We start from the raw sequence: 18,905 nt of genomic DNA on the forward strand, positions 1-18,905 counted from the left end.
ATATCTGGAGACCTCATTTTGGTTTTAGTGCCGGTGCGGTTTTAGACAGGTCGGTGCATGTGTCATCTGTGGCGAGAAGCTAGCTAATGACAGCATGAAGCCAAGCAAAACACCAGGAAACAAAACACCAACGAGACTATCAGGCGGGGGGGGAGGCTTCAAGGAAGAAAGTTCTGGGAACCACCGGTTTAGATGATTGGCAGACAAAAGTTGTTGCTAAAAGGCTGTAGTGAAAAAACGGATTTCCTAAAGTTTTATTAAAAGCGTATTAGTGGCATATCAAACATTGCGTGTATTTGACAGATAGGCTAACACATACACAAGGACTGAGAACAAAGACACAATAATACGCTGAATGGCAGTTGGGGTGAAGGGAAGACCCTGCCAAGCACTTTACAAATTCCTGCTGGGTGAATGTGTCTTGTGCATTACAAGGTCCTGTCACCTCATTTGTCCCTGAGCACAACAGTGGCATTAAACGACCCCATTAGTATCCATCAGTGTGACAACATCAACAAAATGTCCTCAAACAAGCAAGTTTTTCAGTGCCAGCTTGTGCTAAATGATCGAAGGATGATCTGATGATCTGGGCCCTGACAAAGCACAAAGGAACTGAGCTAAATGAGCTTATTAATGAGATTGCAAGAGGCAAACAAAGAGGCAAGTAAAGAACAAGGAGGAAGTGCTCCAAAACCATGAGAAGGTAGTGATGTGAAAATTGACCCAAGACAGATCAGTCTAATGAGCTGTATTAGATTCAAAGGCAGGGTCTCTAAATCTCATAAGTGAAGAAATAAAACAGTGATATCCCCATGAAACTAAATATCCCAATTATTATCTCAACAGCAACATGGAACTGGCCTTACTAAAGATGTCCAAACTCAATACTAAAACAAACTTGTTGTACTTTTTCACTGATTTAGACATGATGAAAATAAACCATAATCTCTTTGGAGGAATATTTTTAACACTAAATTGTGATGCTTTTCATTCCTTCTCTCAGTTATAAATATACACATATATATATATATATATATATAAATATATATAAATAAAGTCTAACACAGTAACCTTGGCTGTACTTCTAACTCTATGCTGATCTATTCAGTGTCATTACTTTGAGTAGTAAGTGCGATACATTTCTGGCAAACAATGCCAGTGTTTGTCTGAGTCTATGTCATCCAGAGTTATGGATGATATTAAAACGTTATGGATTTTAGCTTTAAAAACAACTTAACGGCCAAATGAATCTCAGGCTAAATGAAAGTCTCTGTCACAAGGAGAGATGGAGGATGAAGACGTAAATGTTGTGTCAAGGTGTGACAGAAGAGACCTTTAATTGGAGACATAATGAAGTGGTACGAGGGGCTGGCTTTGATTCACCTGTGGGACATAGACTTTACTGCTGCAGGGGAACTATGTCCTATACTAGTGACTACTACTTGGACTGAGAATAAAAGGGATTATTACATATAAACCTAACATATTTCTATACCTTGGTACCCGTCTACGGTCTATTTATTTGCATCAATATCCCACAAGATATAATTAGTAGACACTGTAGTTTCACAAATTTGCTCAAAATATGAGGCTGTTACTTCAATTTACTTCAAGTGTTCAAGCCACCAGGAGTTTTTTTTTTTTTTTAAGAAGAAAGTCACTCTGAAAAACAAAACTGATTACAAATCCGTCAATGTACCTTATCCATTTTTTGTTGTAAGTTTAATACAAGTTATACAGGTTAGGTGTGTACATTTAGTGTAAGTAAGATTTTTCCAACAGTGTAAAATGTCAGCTGTTACTGTCAATTTCTTAAAATCAAAGTAGAAGAGCTTCTTTCTAAACTCAATTTTGCAATCACACAAGGAGAAATGAGTTAAAGAGGCAGATGTGTTTATCTCTCCACCAGCTGTAGTCTAAAAAGACCACAACACTGACATGTTACATAAGTGGGGGAATGCCTGTCTAAATGAGCTTTATATTGTGACCAGAGCCTCCACCACCACCAACAAGTTGTGAAAAAGCAACTCACGTGAAACGGGACAAGTATCCAAACCGAATTTATAATTGGTAAAAACTAACGTTTGTTAGTAACTGGTATGATGGGAGGGAGTGGTTGCCGTCCCGGGTCAAGGCAGACCCAGCTTTCTGTTGTCCTAGGAGGAAATGGTAGCACGTGCCACAGTTGATTCAACCTTCAGGAATATTGCAATTGAAAGCATGCGATTGGATCTAAAAAAGGCTTTCCTATACATGCGACTTCTAAAGAGCATCTGAGCTGACGTGTGATGGGATTTTACAAACTGAATACTCAATCCTGATTGGTCTAAAGGTGGGCATTAATTGTCAGTTAAGGGACACCACCTTTCACCAATCTCATTTCAGTGTTTCTGGACTTTTTGAAGCTATGGATAGTCAGACAGACCTAACCAGAGAGACTCAAATACATTCCTCCTTGTGGGAATAACCACAAGGGATCAACATCAACAGAAAAATGGCTTAAATGGAGCCGTTATCACAGACTGCCAATTGAACAAAGAGATGCTCTGGTGAAAGGATAAAAGAATATCAGACACATTGTCGACAAAGAAGATCCTGTTTTACTTCTGCTTCGAACAGGCCTCTGCTCTCCATAAAGTCATCCTTTGAGAGGAGCACGCTGAGCCAAGTTCTTTTTGTTTTTTCAGAAGGCTGCAGTGACCTTGTTCCTGTGGGGCCTGGAGTTTACAAGAGCACAACAGCAGTCCTCCAGAGCTTGTCACGATGAGGGAATAGTTTCCACTAGTTAAGGCTTAAAGGAGTGTTAGCAGAGCAGAGGCACAGCCCGGCTGTTAGGACACCAAACTTATCTTCAGATTCACCGCAGTTAAGAAGAAAGTTGAGCGAAATATTGAGTTTTTGCCTCACTTATTGTTGTGAATGGCAGTAGACATTCAAATAAAGCCTTTACATTGTTTAAACCCCAGAATCCGATCTGTTTATTTTCTTAATGAAGGCTGAGTTTACTGTGTTTTCTTCATTCTGACAACACTTGAACAGGTCAAGCTTAAAGAGTAACTCTGGCCAAAATGCGACCTAGGGTTTATGTTTGAACATATCCAAGTCAAACTTTTAAAAACATAATAAGGACATATTTGTCACTTTTAAGATTGACCATATTTGGGTTTTTGGGTCAACTGGCCTTTTGAATGGGACGGACACTACTATGATCAAAAACACTATTTTAAAACATTAAGAAGGCTTACAACAACATGAGACTTTGCTCCAAGCATCACTAGGGGCTCTACGCATTGAGAACATTGTTTTTGGGTGTTGAACAATGAGCAAAAGTCTCATGTTGTGTCGAGCCTTATTAGTGTTTTAAACATAGTGGTTTTGATGCTATCACAGTAGTGCCCCTAGCACTCCTAAAGTAGCGCTTCCATCCTAATTACACTTTAAACAAAAGTTTGACTCGGGTACATTCACAAAAAGAACGTAGGTTGCATTTAGGCGAGAGTAACACTTTAAAAACACCTACTGTACATTTACTAACCTTTACTTCCATTTCAGATTTAGTGACAATTTCTATTTATGACAAATGAAAAAGGACAATATCACTGCTTCTTTTTTCTCCATCTACACAACATCAGACCAGGTCCAGATAAAAAACAAAACAATACTAGACATACCAAATCTAATAACCAATAGAAGCTAAAGACGGTTTAGAACAGATTTGTGAACACTGTTATTTCATTTGTGAAAATAGAAATAATTACATTTTTCATCCAGAGCACATCTGACCAGGTCTGGATCAAAAACAAAAGGTTTTACAAATCTGACACTGTGTTTTAGACAGTTAGTGGAGTATACCTGTTAATATAGGAGTGTTATTTAAAGCTAGACCTGGCTTATTGTTTTCTGGCCCTTTTTGGGCTTTCATTAATAAAATAACAGTTCCACAGATCTGAAAGTAGGTTTAAACAGCTGTAAGGCTTTAACAAGGATGTCTAACATTGAGTGGTAATATTAACGTTCTCTGTAGCTGAAGCTGAGAACTGGAAACTAACTTCAGCGTTGCCCTGCTGCTGCTTTCTTGTGTTTACACTTCATGAAGACACAAGTTTACACCAAAGCTGTGGCAGCGGCGGTTCAACCTCAGCAGAAACCTCCATCGTGGCCAGGTTGGTTCAGTGGTAGAGCGGGTGCGCATATACTGGGTTGTTTATTCCTCGATGCAGAGGTCTAGGGTTCGAATCCGACCTGGGACAAGCTCCTGCATGTCTTCCCTCTTTACCACACAACTGTCCTGCCAAAATTAAAGGCGGAAAAGCCCAAAAATTAAACTAAAAAAAAATAGAAAAACTACATAGCGCTTACTAGTCTGTTCTCTCTCGCACGCGCAAACAGGTACTGAATGTTATTTGAAAAAAAGTGTGTAACGTTGGAGGATCATTTTGAGCAGAGATAACGAGATACTAGGTACTAGGTACTAGATACTAGGAGACAACCTTTGACTGCACTAGGTTACAGGTCAACGTGTGACGTACCTTACTGGTAAACAAAGAACTGGAACTAGTGATACAATTCCCCAATACACGTATTAACTCTTTACACTAAGCTCACTTACACTTGGGAGGAAAATATGACAACATATGGCGCTTTGCAGCAGCACCACCACCACTCATAAAAGGAAAGTGAAAAGTTTTTTTTTTAAGGGGGGGGTTGTAGCCTATCGTTCGCTGTCCACGAATGTCACTTTTTCGACATGAAAGCGTGTTTCAGTCGGGTTTGAAACAATATAGCTAGCTTAATAGCGGGCTTAAAGTCCTGGTGAAATCGAGCGGAGCAGTGGCGCGGTGTTGCACAACACGAGTCGACAGTTGTTTTTTTTAAAACACCCCAAATGTGTAATACTGCACCACAATGTCTGGCAACACTTTCCTTCTGCTGAATATGAACTAGCCAACGATACGAAGATAAAAAGTCAAGTGAAGAAGAATAGGAGTAGGCTAAGAGAGTTCGACTCCGACGAGGAAAAGCGCAGACACCTAACGTTGCAACATAAACATACTTTTTGAGACATGGTTGAACGTCCCAGCCAAGGAGAAGACAGTTTACTTGTCTTTTACAAAGACCAACAATAAACACTAGCCTACCTGAATTCAGCACCCCTGGGGGCAAATGGCTATATCCCCTCCAGTCTGCAGGAGCATCCACGGGCAGGGTTTTAGGACCCGTCGGTACTGTAAAAAAATTACAACAGCTCCGCCATACTGAATCAATCACGTGTCTGGACGACCTCCTGTATTTCCGTAGGAGGCGGGGTCTTCAGGACAGGATGACTGACAGCTGAGGGGAATGAATGAAGTCTGGCATTTTGCTTTCTATGTTGTTGAAGCAGACAATAAGCCACACCGGTGTGTAGGGCCTATCGCTACTTCTTCTTTTGTGCCTTACTTCTTCCAACTCAGTGATTTGAGTCACGCCGAGGCTTAAATGTTTAATAAATGGTTGCCTCTTATGTTTAGGGTTTCCAAAGTTTGGTCCAGAGACCCTAGGGGTCTTCGGGATGTTTCCAGGGGGTCCACAACAAAAAGGGGAACACTTTATTATTACTATAATTCCATCCATACGTAACAAAATGACAGAATCTATGACTATCATGGCTCGCATACACTTTCTGTAATAAAAATACCTAAAACCAATAGTCACATATGGAACCTGGGACAAAATCTGGGGGTCTGGAGACTAATTTTTGTCAGTTTAGGGGATGTTGCTTTACCACCATAATTATATTGTCTTGTTTCTATAAACTGTGCAACTCAACAATGAGTAACTATATTATGTTACCCATGTTATCATCAGAATGTGAGTTACTGTATTTTATTACCAATGTTGTCACTATGACATTCATTTGGTATTCCATTAGGCGTGTGCTGTGATGCTCAGTATATTGAATTTGTTCAAATTCTTTCCTCTTCTTTACAATTTCCTAACTTCCACAGAGACATAATGCATAGTGATATGCTACTACACAGTATATAGGCCTACATTTTATTTTATTCATCTTCTAATAAGAAGTTTAAGATTACGCCAGCCTACAATACAGTTTTAAAGGTTATTGTGTTTTAAAGCCCCTGAAACCTTGCCATCAATCTTTGGTATTTTTCTACAACACTGAATGTACAAGACTAAACAAGTACCAACATTCGGAAAAGCACATCCTTGGCTATTTTAGGTTACATTAACAGCAGTCAAAAACTTTTTATATCCTATTAATCAGAACGTAATTTCAAGCAGCTAAGTCGTGTTTGTAATTCCAAGTGAAAGAAAATACTTGAGAAGTGTCAACAAACTGCTGGCAACATGGCTGCATGCAGAGTATCCATTGCTGACCGTTACATCTAAATAAAAGGGAGCTTTACAGTGTTTCTTTGGACCCAGTTTCACGTGATAACTACCCGCTACAGATATGTAACACTACAAAAGAAGCTGATTTAAGCATTAATGTGACTGATGTACGTGTGTTGCTGTAACACCATAATTTCCCATTTTTTGGGCATCAATAAATATCTATCTTTCTGTCTATCTATCTATCTATCTGTCTGTCTATCGGTCTATCTATCTACAAGTTTAGCAGTGGGGGGAGCTATTAACCATCTGTTGATGTGTGAATAAGTCGGAATAACAGGAGCTTTTCTTGTCCGTCCCATTCTGCTGACGTTCTGTGAATGCAACATAAGCAAACAAGTCCCTAAATGTCATACAGTTCAAATATTGCTCAGCTCTAATTATTGCCAAAAGTACAAGCAACCTAAATCACCTTTTTCTAGCTGAACTCCACCCACTTCCAGCTTTGACAAGTGTCTCATATTAAACAGCCAAAACAATTGCAACATTGGCAAAAAAGAACGTGTTGGATCATGTACGGTAAACCTCACTACTATAAAGCTGATTAAGAACATTTTTTTTAGGTTCTTTAGATTAAATATATTGTATAAACATAGGGTAAAAGTAATTCAATAAAACTAAAGGTCATCATAAAACTTCATGTACAAGCCACAAAGATCTAGGTAGACTCCGAGCCTGAAACACCCAACATGTTGTACACACATATCCACGTAGAGATTTATCACACACATCTGCAAAGTTCACTTCTTGTGAGGGAATTTTGTCGTTTGCTTCCTTGCGCGGCCTCAGTCTGCAATACCTTATTCTATTTCACTTGGTGATTTCCAGGCGATCTTTTCAAGAATGACTTGTTACAACTGCAGACAACATGTGTCAACTTGTTGCATTCAGCAGTTGGTTTACCTAATACTTAGGTGGAGAGACACAAACCAACGGTAGATTTTCCATTTGAGAAACGTAAGATTAGATAATACTTTATTCATCCCACAATGGGGATATTCCCTTGTGACAGCAGCATTATTTCCACAGTAAAAAGCAAACCAACAAGCAAACAAACAGGCAAACAATAGATATTGTTCAAAAAGTACTGCATGAATGTAAAGTGGCATTATATAAAAAGTATTTTAAAGTAAGTAAAGTAAAGTTTAGTGTGGTGGCCATAGTAGGAGAAATATTGCAATGTAAGTAAGTAAGAGACGTGTAATTAAATTGGAAAGACTTATGAGTGTGAGAGTGAGACTTTTATTCGTTATTTGAAGCATAACATGTTTGCTTATGGTGGTGGCTTTGCGTCACTGTTGGTTCACAAAATAAACCACAATACCTTTTAGAATCAAGATAGCTGGAAGATTTTATGATAAAATTCATTTTCATTTATTGACTAGAACTGACTCACGGAAATGTAGGATTCATCCCCGCAAGCTCAACCGTCTTGTTTCCCTCAACACCCTGAAATGATGCTAGTGCTTCTCATGACCAGTCGTATTTTTTAAATGTGATAATGCATGTGTAGGCGTGTGTGTGTGTGTGTGTGTGTGTGTACTTTGACAAGTGATATACAGTGTTTCTTTCTGTCTGCGACCAGATTTAGCTAAATATAACACAGCAGTGATTCAGGATTGTACTTAAGATCAAAGTGAAGGCCAGGTTCGAAGATGGTTGTGATCTGAGCAAGGACGCCAGACGGTAAGGGTAGAAAGTAGGGGAGGGGCCTCGGCCCTCCCATGGAACGACTTGGCCCAATAACCATGCCAGAGACAGTCACACAATTTTACAGGTGTGCAGTTGAGTTGAGATCCAAATAAAGGCTGATTTCGAAGATAGGTGTGGCCCAAGCAAGGGTGTCAAAAGTGAGGGGAGTAGGAAGAGTGAAAGGGACCATTGGCCCGTCCCTCTTCACGCCACTGGCTCAATTTGGTGGCGTGACTGGTGTGGTTCCATCACAAGATTGTCTCTAGTTTCCAGTAGTTTTGCTTTATCTACCACACAATTCCTCTGGAGAGGAATATAATGTAGATGTTGATGTGATTTACAGTGTGGTGAAAACGTGACACCAACATCTACATTGTGTTCCTCCACATTAATCTCTTTCAATTCTTCCATACTAAGAGGAGAAACCTAGGTGTGACCTTCCTCCGAGAAGCTGAAGCAGGTATTTGATGTTATAAAGCTTTCCCAACAGTCCCATAACACAAAATCTGGCTCAGGCACATTATTGCCATTTCCTGTTTTTATGTTGAATATCCATGATGCATTATTTCAGTTTCAGTTGGAGTGGCAAAGCGGAAGGTAGCACAAAATATTTCAGCTTTAGTGACCATAATCACAAGCCTAGGCCCCAATATAGAGTTCTAGACCATATACCAAAACAATATTTTATTTAACATATAAATACATTGTAATTCATTCACCAAATATATATTTTAAAGGTCCCAAATGAGGCTCATTTTCAGGTTCGTATTTGTGTTTTGGGTTTTTACGCTATTTGGATTTGATTTATTTAATTGTATCAATGATGCCTTACACTTTAAAAGACATCAAATACAATCAAAGATAAAAACACAGTAAAGTCTAGGACTAAAGTCTAGGACTTATTTCCATTGTGGTCTTCAACACATGACAGGACAAGACACTTACAGAGTGTGTGATAATCACTGACATAACATAAAATATTTTTTTCTTAAATAAATGAAAACAAAAACGGTTATTGGCCCCCTTTAATAACCAGGCCTTGATTCTCTTTTTGAAAGAGTTCATGCTGGAAATGACTTTAAATGCCGGTCTAACTTTTTTCACTGACCGGCTCCTATATCGGCAAAGGGTCCTTTCCTTAACACTGTCTTGATTTTATAAGGACATAGCTCTGATGTGCTGCCACGAGTGAAAAGGTCGCATGTGTCCTTTACCTTAGTAATAAGACACAACAAGTAGCACGCGACTCAACAGGGAGCCAGTTAACTTCAACCCAAACTAGAAAATGATTACATGCTTTAATGTTCAAAAACATTTATTTTCTCATACTGTCTGTCTGAATAAAACTGCACTCCCCTTCTATCTGAAAGATTTTGAACTAACAGTACCACAGTCTGCAAAGGGAGCCTTTTTATCATCAAGTCACACACATCTCCCCAAATGTTATCAATTGTCAGCATTGGGGTAGTAACACATATCATTCAGCTTAAACATGTAGCAAAGACCTCACTGGCAGGTGTTACCTTGAAACAAAAAACGACTCAATGCAGCTAAAACAAATAAACAAATTATAGGTAGATGAAATAAAAAACAGAGTTGTGAATTTCTTTTCGTCATCCCTTTAATAATCGACAGCATCCATCATCCAGGATTAATCTCTGGAGTTGATTATAGGGACTGGACAGGAGGTAATAAAGATTTCTTTTCACAATTAAAGCAAAACCAGCAAAGCCATTCTCGTACACAATTTCTGGACTAGAGAGTGAAAGCAACAGAGAGAACATGGATAATACACAAAGTGACAAACAAATGCAGTTATGTGGTAACCGTATCCATCACTGATATCCAGCAGTGTACCGTATTTGCACAAATTCAGTGATCCAAAGCATGTACTGTACAACAGTGGGTTATATAAATGCCAGGCTTGAAAGGAAACATGATGCTGCCACAAATGATGTAAACACTGCATCTTAGCTGTAATAGTGGGGGTTCTTCTAAAAAGAAATGGAACAACTCAACCCAGTGGAGACGTTCTCTAAAGAAAACACAGACAGCTTAATGAGTAGCCACTCAAACAGGCCTGTCCACGATAGTGAGTGGAGAAAGCTGATGTGAACGTAGATGGGACAACTCAACACGGCCACACTATCCTCTAAAAGGACACCAGTGACAACATAATAAGTATTCTCTTAAACTCTGTGGCAGTGAGAAATGGGATGCATCCAGAGTTTATTTGCTTTAATGGAGGCAGATTTGGCTTCCATATGATGCAAAATGATACATAACCCACCCTCTGGGCATTTACAAAAGATTTTACAAGAACCATTTTCTTGTCCATTAACCATTAGCACACAGCATTATACATACAGTATATATATAAATATACATATATATATGTATATATATATATATATATATATATATATATATATATATATATACATATATATGAATATACACTCTAATCTTGGTGGGAAAGGGTATTACTGATCTTCACTGATGTGCTCCTTCCAGCTCTTGTTGGTTCCACCCATGGTCATGGGCTGAGGAGAGGGAACGAGGTAACACATAAACAGAGGGGAACTCTGTGTTGACAGCAGGAAGAAGAAGGAGGACACGTCAAACTTTGACTAATTCCAGAAACAGGAGTGGCCTGAAGGAGATACTGTGTGTTTAACCTTTGTTTCAAACATAAAGTGCAGAATATGACTAATACAAATGAAAAACAGTATCTAGGAAACAGTACAAATCAGTTCAAAGATAACTGATCCCCTTAGATGCCGGCACTGTTGCTACTGGTTCCATTTGCAGAAGACAAATGAATACATTGTTATGCTGTGGCTATGTATTTACCAGATAAAGGATGGGCTAATAGCACTTGGGAACACACATGCTTTGAGTTTACAAGATCCTGTTTAACGGACACAGCTGATAGAATATCTAAAAGGTATCACATGGTGGACCAGTTGATGGGCTGCCGGGGGTCCAGTCGGCCACTCGCTCTGCAAAGCTCTGACTGGACAGCAAGGGGGGGGGGGGACATACACAATACGCTCCATCATAATATGATGTTGTGAAGTATGGGCAGGACCTAATAAGGTTGCTCCTTATCAAACTTATCCTTTTTATTTTTTCGTCTTTGGACAACTCTGATTGTGTTTTAATTTGGTGGTTTTAACATTTTACTTTGTTCGAGATAAATAATAAATTAAATCACTAAATCCGCCTAGAAAGCCACCAGCTTTGGATGAAAAGGGGGGTATTGTGGCTTGTTGCTGCTGGGATGCAAGCCGGGGCTTGAGCAACGATTGCTAAGGCATCTGGGCAAGGTCTGATGCTTATTACTTACTTCACTGAGGATACATCCTAGTGCATCCAAGAGATGTATGTCGCAAACAATGGACTAGGATTCCCAACTGGGGGGTCAGGACCTCAGAACACATGTGAAATGTTGTTGCACATAACAGATGATTTACAGGATAGGACAGGAAAAACATATACCTCTACACAATGTACCCAAACGACACATTTTAATAAATCAGACTTCCCGACTTCTCATCCAGTGCAATCATCTGCTTAAAATGTTGCTTTGGATAATTAAAAAACAAACAACCAACCCTTTAATAGTGTTAAAAATACAAGAAACATTGCGATGGACGGGATCCCTCTCCCAGGAAAGAAATGCAACGGATGTCCTGAGTACAGAATAGACAAAAAATTATAGCATAGACAATCCATATGACAAAATGGTACATATAATGCAAACGTGTATGAAAAAAATGCATCCTATAGGTTGTCAAACAGCTTTAACAGCCACAGCCTGGGCCACACCTCCTCTCCACCATGCAACAGATGGAGAGATGTGTTTAGTGCTAATTATCAAACACATGCTGAATTAAGATGGTGAACATGGTAAACATTACACCTGCTCATCAACATGCTGGCATTTTCATAGTAAGCATCCCAGCATTCCAATGTGACCATTCAGCTCAAAGCAGGCCTCCAGTCGCAAGGCCACTTCACGGATGTGCAGAGGCTCCATGCAGAGCTTTTTCCGTAGTCTGCACAAATGGCCTGAAGTTTATACTTGGGCCTTGGTGTATGTGTAGATCGTTTAAATAGAATAGCAGGGCTGGTGTGTGTGGGGGGAGTGTGTGTAGAGCTAATGAGAGAGTGACGCGATGAGCTACAGAGAAGTAGTGACTCTAGAGTCATAGTGAGAGAAGTGTCTCCCCTGTGCATTGTGACCACCATGGGAAATCTGTAGCAGGAAAAGTTAACCCTCTCCTCCTTGATTTGTTGTTGTTTATGGAGAAGGAGAACCAGGAAATGAGTCGGGGGAAACGCTCCGCTACCAAGCCACGGCCAAGCGACGTGCGTCGCCATGACGTCTAGTTACTAGTGCTGTCAGTTGTTCGCAATATTTTAACAGTGTCATTTTTTTTTTATTGTGAGATTAACCTTCTCTATGGCCTAGCAAACTTTGTAGTTTTTTTACACATGCTGTTGCAACCACTAGTAACGTTAGAAAAACTACAACACCCACTCGATCTAGCTAGACCAGAAACAAAACAGGCTTGCCGCACACACTAGTTTGGACTTGCAAGCCGGCCAAAGAGTAGTAACGTTGCGTTTTGAGTGGATGGCGAGCGTGAGACGCTTAAATCGACGGCAATAAGATTCTGGATGAAAAGTTAACTTTTTAAAAGTTGCCCAATGGTTCCATTGACCAGACCAAAGTGAGTCCAGGCAGAAATACCACTTGATGGCCAAGCACACAGCTGACGACATTGACACTGTCATCACGTCAGGCTACGGCGCGGGGGCCGGCGCTGACCACAGTGTCGATTTTACGCAGCATACATCGGCCTTCAAACAGTCAGGAGCGTGGCTGTGGGGAAAATCTGGCAGAATAAAATAATGTAGAAAAACAACGTATGACAAAAGTAAGATTTTGTTTAACAAAAAAATATGTGTCAAGAGAGACTTTTTGTCACCCGTGTTGACACTCTTCTTTTCAACACAGTCCCTAGTCGGGATGTGTGACACCCATCAGAAGAAAGAGTGACAGAAAATAGAGGCTTTTATTGGAAAGTTTAGCTCACTGGAATTGGAGACGACAGAAAAATCTAAATATTATGACATAGGGAGATTGTTATTGATAGAGCTATGCTGTTTAATGTTGTTTTTAATTCAGCATAATGATGTTAACATGAACCAGAATGAGTCACAATAGTACTTTTTTGCTGTGATTTGCATACTTACATTTTTTTTTTTTGTCAGTCACTTGTCAATTTACTGCCAGTGGCTGAATGGTTTACAGTGAGAAAAGAACGTCTCTGCAAACAGTGTGAGATGGGTTAAATTTACTCATTTGTGTCATTTATTTTTGGTACTAATGGTAAACGCTAGTAGTTTCTAAGACAAGAAACTAATGCATTTTAGGCTATTCATGACTAGAATGTACAGTACTATGGTAAAGTTAGGATTTTCTTGGTAGTGTGTGGCCATTTGCAGAGTGAAGTAGACAGGATTTAACATCAAACATTTAAGGGGAGAGAGCAACAAAATATAACACAGAGATAACTTTCATTTATAAGTCATCTAAATACTTTTATATTTTTTACATGACGAAAGATCAAAGTGCATTCTTGAGTGTCCATGCACTCCTTTGGTTTTTCAAGTGTACATCAAAAAAAGCTTAAAACGGAGTCAGTGAATCGAAGTGGAGCGGAGAGGTCAGTGAGGATTTACAAACAACTGGAATCTGCTGTACCTGTGGAATTACACAAGGGACCCTTAACACTCTCTACTCAACGGGAAACCCAGAATAACTAATCCACACAGAGATTGAGTTTAAATCTTTAGCAGATGGTGCAGAATGTCATTAAAAAAATAAAAGCAACAAAAGCCAACGGCTTTAGTCTAGTCAATAAAAACAACGTGTATTTTGTCTTCATTGCACTAATACTGATAAGCCACAACTAATACCTCTCTACTAACGGGAGCAGCTCGTAGCCCCAAAAGCTGTCAATAACCCTCCAGAACTGCTAATACGGGCCTTTTAAAACACCTGCTTTATCAAATCTAGCTGTTTTTCTTCCAAACATGACTGGTAATTCCATTTGAGTCATCCAATATCTGCAGGAAATACACACTGTATGCCTTTATTGTAATATTGCTTTGACAGCACAGGAGGGATTTCCTGCACGTTACGACGGGAGGATCAATTCTTCCAAACCCATGATAGCTGAGCATTCTCCAGAGAGCACAGCACTATCTTTTAGGAGATAAGCTAACGTTGGCACATTTGAACACTACAGGTTAATGCAAGTCAAAGTGGGACAGAGGAGCAGAGGGTAGATGCACGGCCATACAAAAGTGGCAGCCATGATAAGTGGGGAAGTTGTTGGTACTGCAGTAAACTGCTGTAAGACAATAGAGTTTTTCTTGTAACCAGTTTGGAATGATCTAATAATGTTCCTCTTTTCCATTATCTTATTTAATTTCAAGATTTCAGCCACCCACACAAGAAGGAAAAAGGCTAACAAACAGGGTGTGTTTGTACATCCAACTAACTTGATTAGGGCCCAGGGTTTAAGTCCTGTCATGAAAGCTCAGCTCATTGATTTGGCCAGCACAGAGACAGGTTTCTTTCAGACAAAAGGGATTTTTTTTGTCCAAGATGCGAAAAACAAGTTTTCTGACTCGAGATGGGGGGCCGCAGTGTGAATGCACACTGATTTCTGGAGATCAATTGAACGGGACGCAGGTGTGCAGGCTGTAATTTGTTCTTTTGTCATTTTAGCTGTCAAATGAAAACACTAAGCTTAAAGAAGATAGTGAAAACTCATCAAGGAATTCATTTATCAAGAAGTAAAGTTTCTACATCCTTGACAATTTAAAATGTTTTTTAAAGTTGAACGATTTTGGCTCCCTTCCTTTTAGAAAAATGCCTTTTCCATTTGCGCCATAAGAGATTCAGGACTAAACTGCAACAGAATAAAATGCAATGCAAGGATAACCAGATAGCAACAGCTTGCTGGTTATCCTTCCTCCACAGTTTAAGGTGCAGTAAGTGGATAAGACAAATTAATGGTATCCAAGCCACAACACGGCAGCCAATCCTGTTAAGCCAAGCCAGGCGCGGTGGCCATGGTTCAGACGGGCATGGCTTCGCTGATCCCTCGTGGGTCTCCTCCTGACACCGAGGATCCCCCAGATGACTGTTATTGCGTCTGCCTGTGTATCTACCGTCTCCACATTGTATGTTCCTTGTGTGTCTTTCTCCTTCCCCTAAGCCTCAATTTTTCAGTGCAGAGTATTGGGACCCGACCATGGACATGTACATGTTTTCAGCCTCTCATTTCCCACTTTGTTTCCACACCCACACACCATAATCTTGGCATGATGCAATATTCCTCCTGTGTATTTGTGTTTTTGACATTCCCCTGTATCTGTCATGATGCTCTGGTAACTAAGTGAGATGCAAACCATTCCATCCTACAATTTCCAATCCTACTCTTCTCCCAGACCCCCCCCCCCCCTCCCCGTGATAATAATACATCACTCACTGGGCTATTTCATCCAGCCCCACAGATGCTCAATTCAATGGCACATTCATATAGCAAAATAATCCTTCCTAGATTTACAGCAAAAGCCAGAACAGTTTGCTTTTTACTTTCACCCAGTCCTTTATCTGATGTTTTTCATTAGTTTTGGCTTTAGAGTTTAACACAAGATGAAATGTGTTATTTGAGTGGATTAGGTGTAGACTTGTTTCTGGAGTTGAATAATCCCTTTCAGCAAATTTCGGCCCCCATAGGTTCTGAATACAGACGCAAAACCCAAAACAAGAAATGCAACACTTTTTGTACATTTAAGTTTCGGAGAATATGTTCCACACTGAATACCTGTTCACAATTATACTGCTCAGAAACACCCGAAAAGGACTAAGGTGTAGAGAAGAACACTTCCTGCAGCAGAGTGAAAGTCCTGTTACAGTGTGATAAACATAGTCCACCAACACCACCATGCACATTAGTGCACAAAAAGAGAGCTCAAGGAATGACAGCAAGCCGGGAAAGAGGCTTTATTTTCACTACAGTGCAATCTTCACGCCAGTTTTGAGGAGTATTACTATGGTAACAGCAAATTATCATCTAGAACATAACTTGGGCCGTACACTTAAAACCACTGAATAAAAATCACATTGTGCTGGTTTTGTTATGGGACAGATTAGGCAAAATTATTTTACTTATAGATTTAAATTAAAAAAATTGTGAATGATTACTCATTATACCCACATTTGTTGTGGCTTCTCACAGGCAGTAAATATCCCATGACAATACATTTGACAGAGCTTTCAAAATAAAATGCAATTAAAATCAAGCAATAACTTTGCAGATCTATTTGCACCACATCATTAATGAAGATAACTCCTGTAAAAACATTTGTCTTTTGTTGAGCAGAGGAGGTGGAAGTCTTCTGTAATGTGTAATTCTCCCGCCTGTTGACGGTATGCTGTGTTTCAGAACACTGATGGCTCAAGTCAATACATTTCTTTGAATTCCTGCACTGGAGACTGTACAGAATTAGAAGCTGAGTTTGGGTATGCCGTCTTTAAGATATGCATATTATGGCAAACGCTCACGGTCAGTGTTCTCTCATTTTTACGCTAAACCTTTTTCATTAAAGTCAAGAGAGTCTCCTACATACATGTACATAAAAGCCTACAAACCCCACAAGATGGGAGTGTAAATCAGGGCCTGATTTTCTTAAGAGGGTGAAATTTGAATACGAGATCCTCTCGTGGCCTGCATGATTCATCTCCTCAGCTAATCACACACACCACTAAACGTGGGCACGTACTTAACATACACATTTTCACCATGTTACATAATTAAAGTAAAGGCAGTTTACATTTTTTACTAAATTTAACTCCCACATGCTGTCAACGGTCTGTTGTCAGCATGGGTGTGGGTGAAAGGAAAACAAAGATACTTTAAACTGAATAGAATATTTAGACAATAGTGCGATTTTAATAGAATGTGTTAAATAAATACACACGAGCCATTTTTACAGATGTAATTCTATTAGACTCCATTTCTGATTAAAGCATGCGCTCACTTCAGTACACAGGAACCACAGCGAACCCCTACAGGGAATTTTACAGCACTCGAGTCAACAGTGAAATCCGCCCGGGCAAGCGGACCCCTCATTCCTAATTACCATGTTCCCCGGTGAAATTTAAACTCATTTATTGCCTTTGTTCCCTGATAGTACTTTTAATGTAGAGCCCCTTGAAACATTTTAATTGTGTTTTCAAATCAAGAATAGCAATTAAGTAGAGAACTGGCATATTGACAGCGAGGTTGAACCCCAGCTACAACAGGAAGTTTGATTTGTCAGACATGTGCAGCTGATCTAGTTAGCTCTGTGTAATCACTACCATCACTAAGGAATACGTTTACTGCCTGCATCACGTTTTCCATTACTCCCCATAAAAGCAAGTTCACTGTCATGGTGATGTTGTACAATACTTATATCACCAAGCTAACATGCTCACAATGAAATGCTAGCAGCTAAAGTTTACCGTGACGACCCATTTCTGTTCGGCATGCATGCTAACATCTTTCAATTAGCAGTTTTAGCAAGCATAACTAAGCATGAAACACAGCTAGCAAAAATCAAAGTACTGGGCAAAAGGACATTTTAATAAGATTGTGGAACTTGGCGATATGACAAAGTCAGGCAACCAAATGTTTTACAATTCTTCCTGAGTTGGACACAAAGCCGAACACCTCAACCTCAAGGAAAGGCATGAGATGATCCCAATCTGTAGGACTGAACCTAGAGTTGCATGGATAACTTTGCCACACAGTTCATGGAAATCCTTCAATACTGCTTCAGGTATGTCAGTCTGGACCAAAGTGGTGAACCAACCAACGGACAGACAATGCCATCCCTGGTGCCATGCCACCAATTCAGTCAGGAGAGACATGCAAAGATTTGTTGCACATGAAATGTACAGAGTCTTCGGAGATTAGACTTGCAAAAAATATTTTAAAGGGGTAGATGTAGCTAGTAATCATGAAGTTGGGATAATTGTTAACTCAAGTGAGGCCGCAGAGGCAAAATAGCGTTACAAAAATAAAGTAAGGAAAGGAAAAACAAAAACACTTTCACCAACATCAAAGTTGACGTAAGAGTCAAAAAGATCCCATTATAAAAACATTGTTTTTTGACCTAAAGACAGGTCATTTCTGAGGGCATCCTACAGACTTATGCTGCACCCTCAGTTTACCTCATACTCTCTCCACCTTGAGCAAACATAACTGCTAGACAGGCCTGAAGCCCACCCCTCAAATTGGAACTTTACAATGCAGGGGTGGCTCAGCTGACTAGTCAGTTTAAAAGCTCCATACAGATACTCTCTAAGTATCTGTATGGATAAAATTGTCATTGAATATTGTTTTTGTACTATTTTTTAAAAATAGGCTTCTATAACCCAGGGATGTCATTGGCTCACAGACATGCCACCTCTGAGTTGAGTCACTCATTCCAGTGAGTGACTAGGGCAGCCTGTCTGTGCTGTAAAGCTCAGCTTCTGTGTCATGCACATGGCCGCTGAATGGAGACTACCCCCCTCCACACTGCAACCACGGCCCTAAGGACTCTGCAGTGAGAGAGTGAGAGAGGGTTAACATTAAAAATATGAGGAATGGCTAGAATAACGGGAAGATGAATATTGTGATCATTAACATAACATTAACTCAATAAACATGTACCTGCAACATCAAAGGTCGGACTTTAAGGCT

At 39.8% G+C, this 18,905-nt stretch overlaps 1 protein-coding gene across 3 annotated transcripts in view; it reads right to left on the bottom strand.

Annotated features, from left to right (window-relative positions):
- Positions 1-5,297, bottom strand: part of hdac4 (histone deacetylase 4) — a 135,474-nt gene extending 130,177 nt beyond the window's left edge. For all 3 annotated transcript variants that reach the window (XM_034884734.1, XM_034884733.1, XM_034884732.1), the window contains exon 1: positions 5,139-5,297. The gene's annotated coding sequence lies outside the window, so the exon portion shown is untranslated. The remainder of the gene's footprint in view (positions 1-5,138) is intronic.
- Positions 5,298-18,905: the final 13,608 nt, after the last annotated feature.

The sequence above is a fragment of the Etheostoma cragini genome, chromosome 11 (genome assembly GCF_013103735.1).
Source record: "Etheostoma cragini isolate CJK2018 chromosome 11, CSU_Ecrag_1.0, whole genome shotgun sequence".
Classification (NCBI taxonomy): domain Eukaryota; kingdom Metazoa; phylum Chordata; class Actinopteri; order Perciformes; family Percidae; genus Etheostoma; species Etheostoma cragini.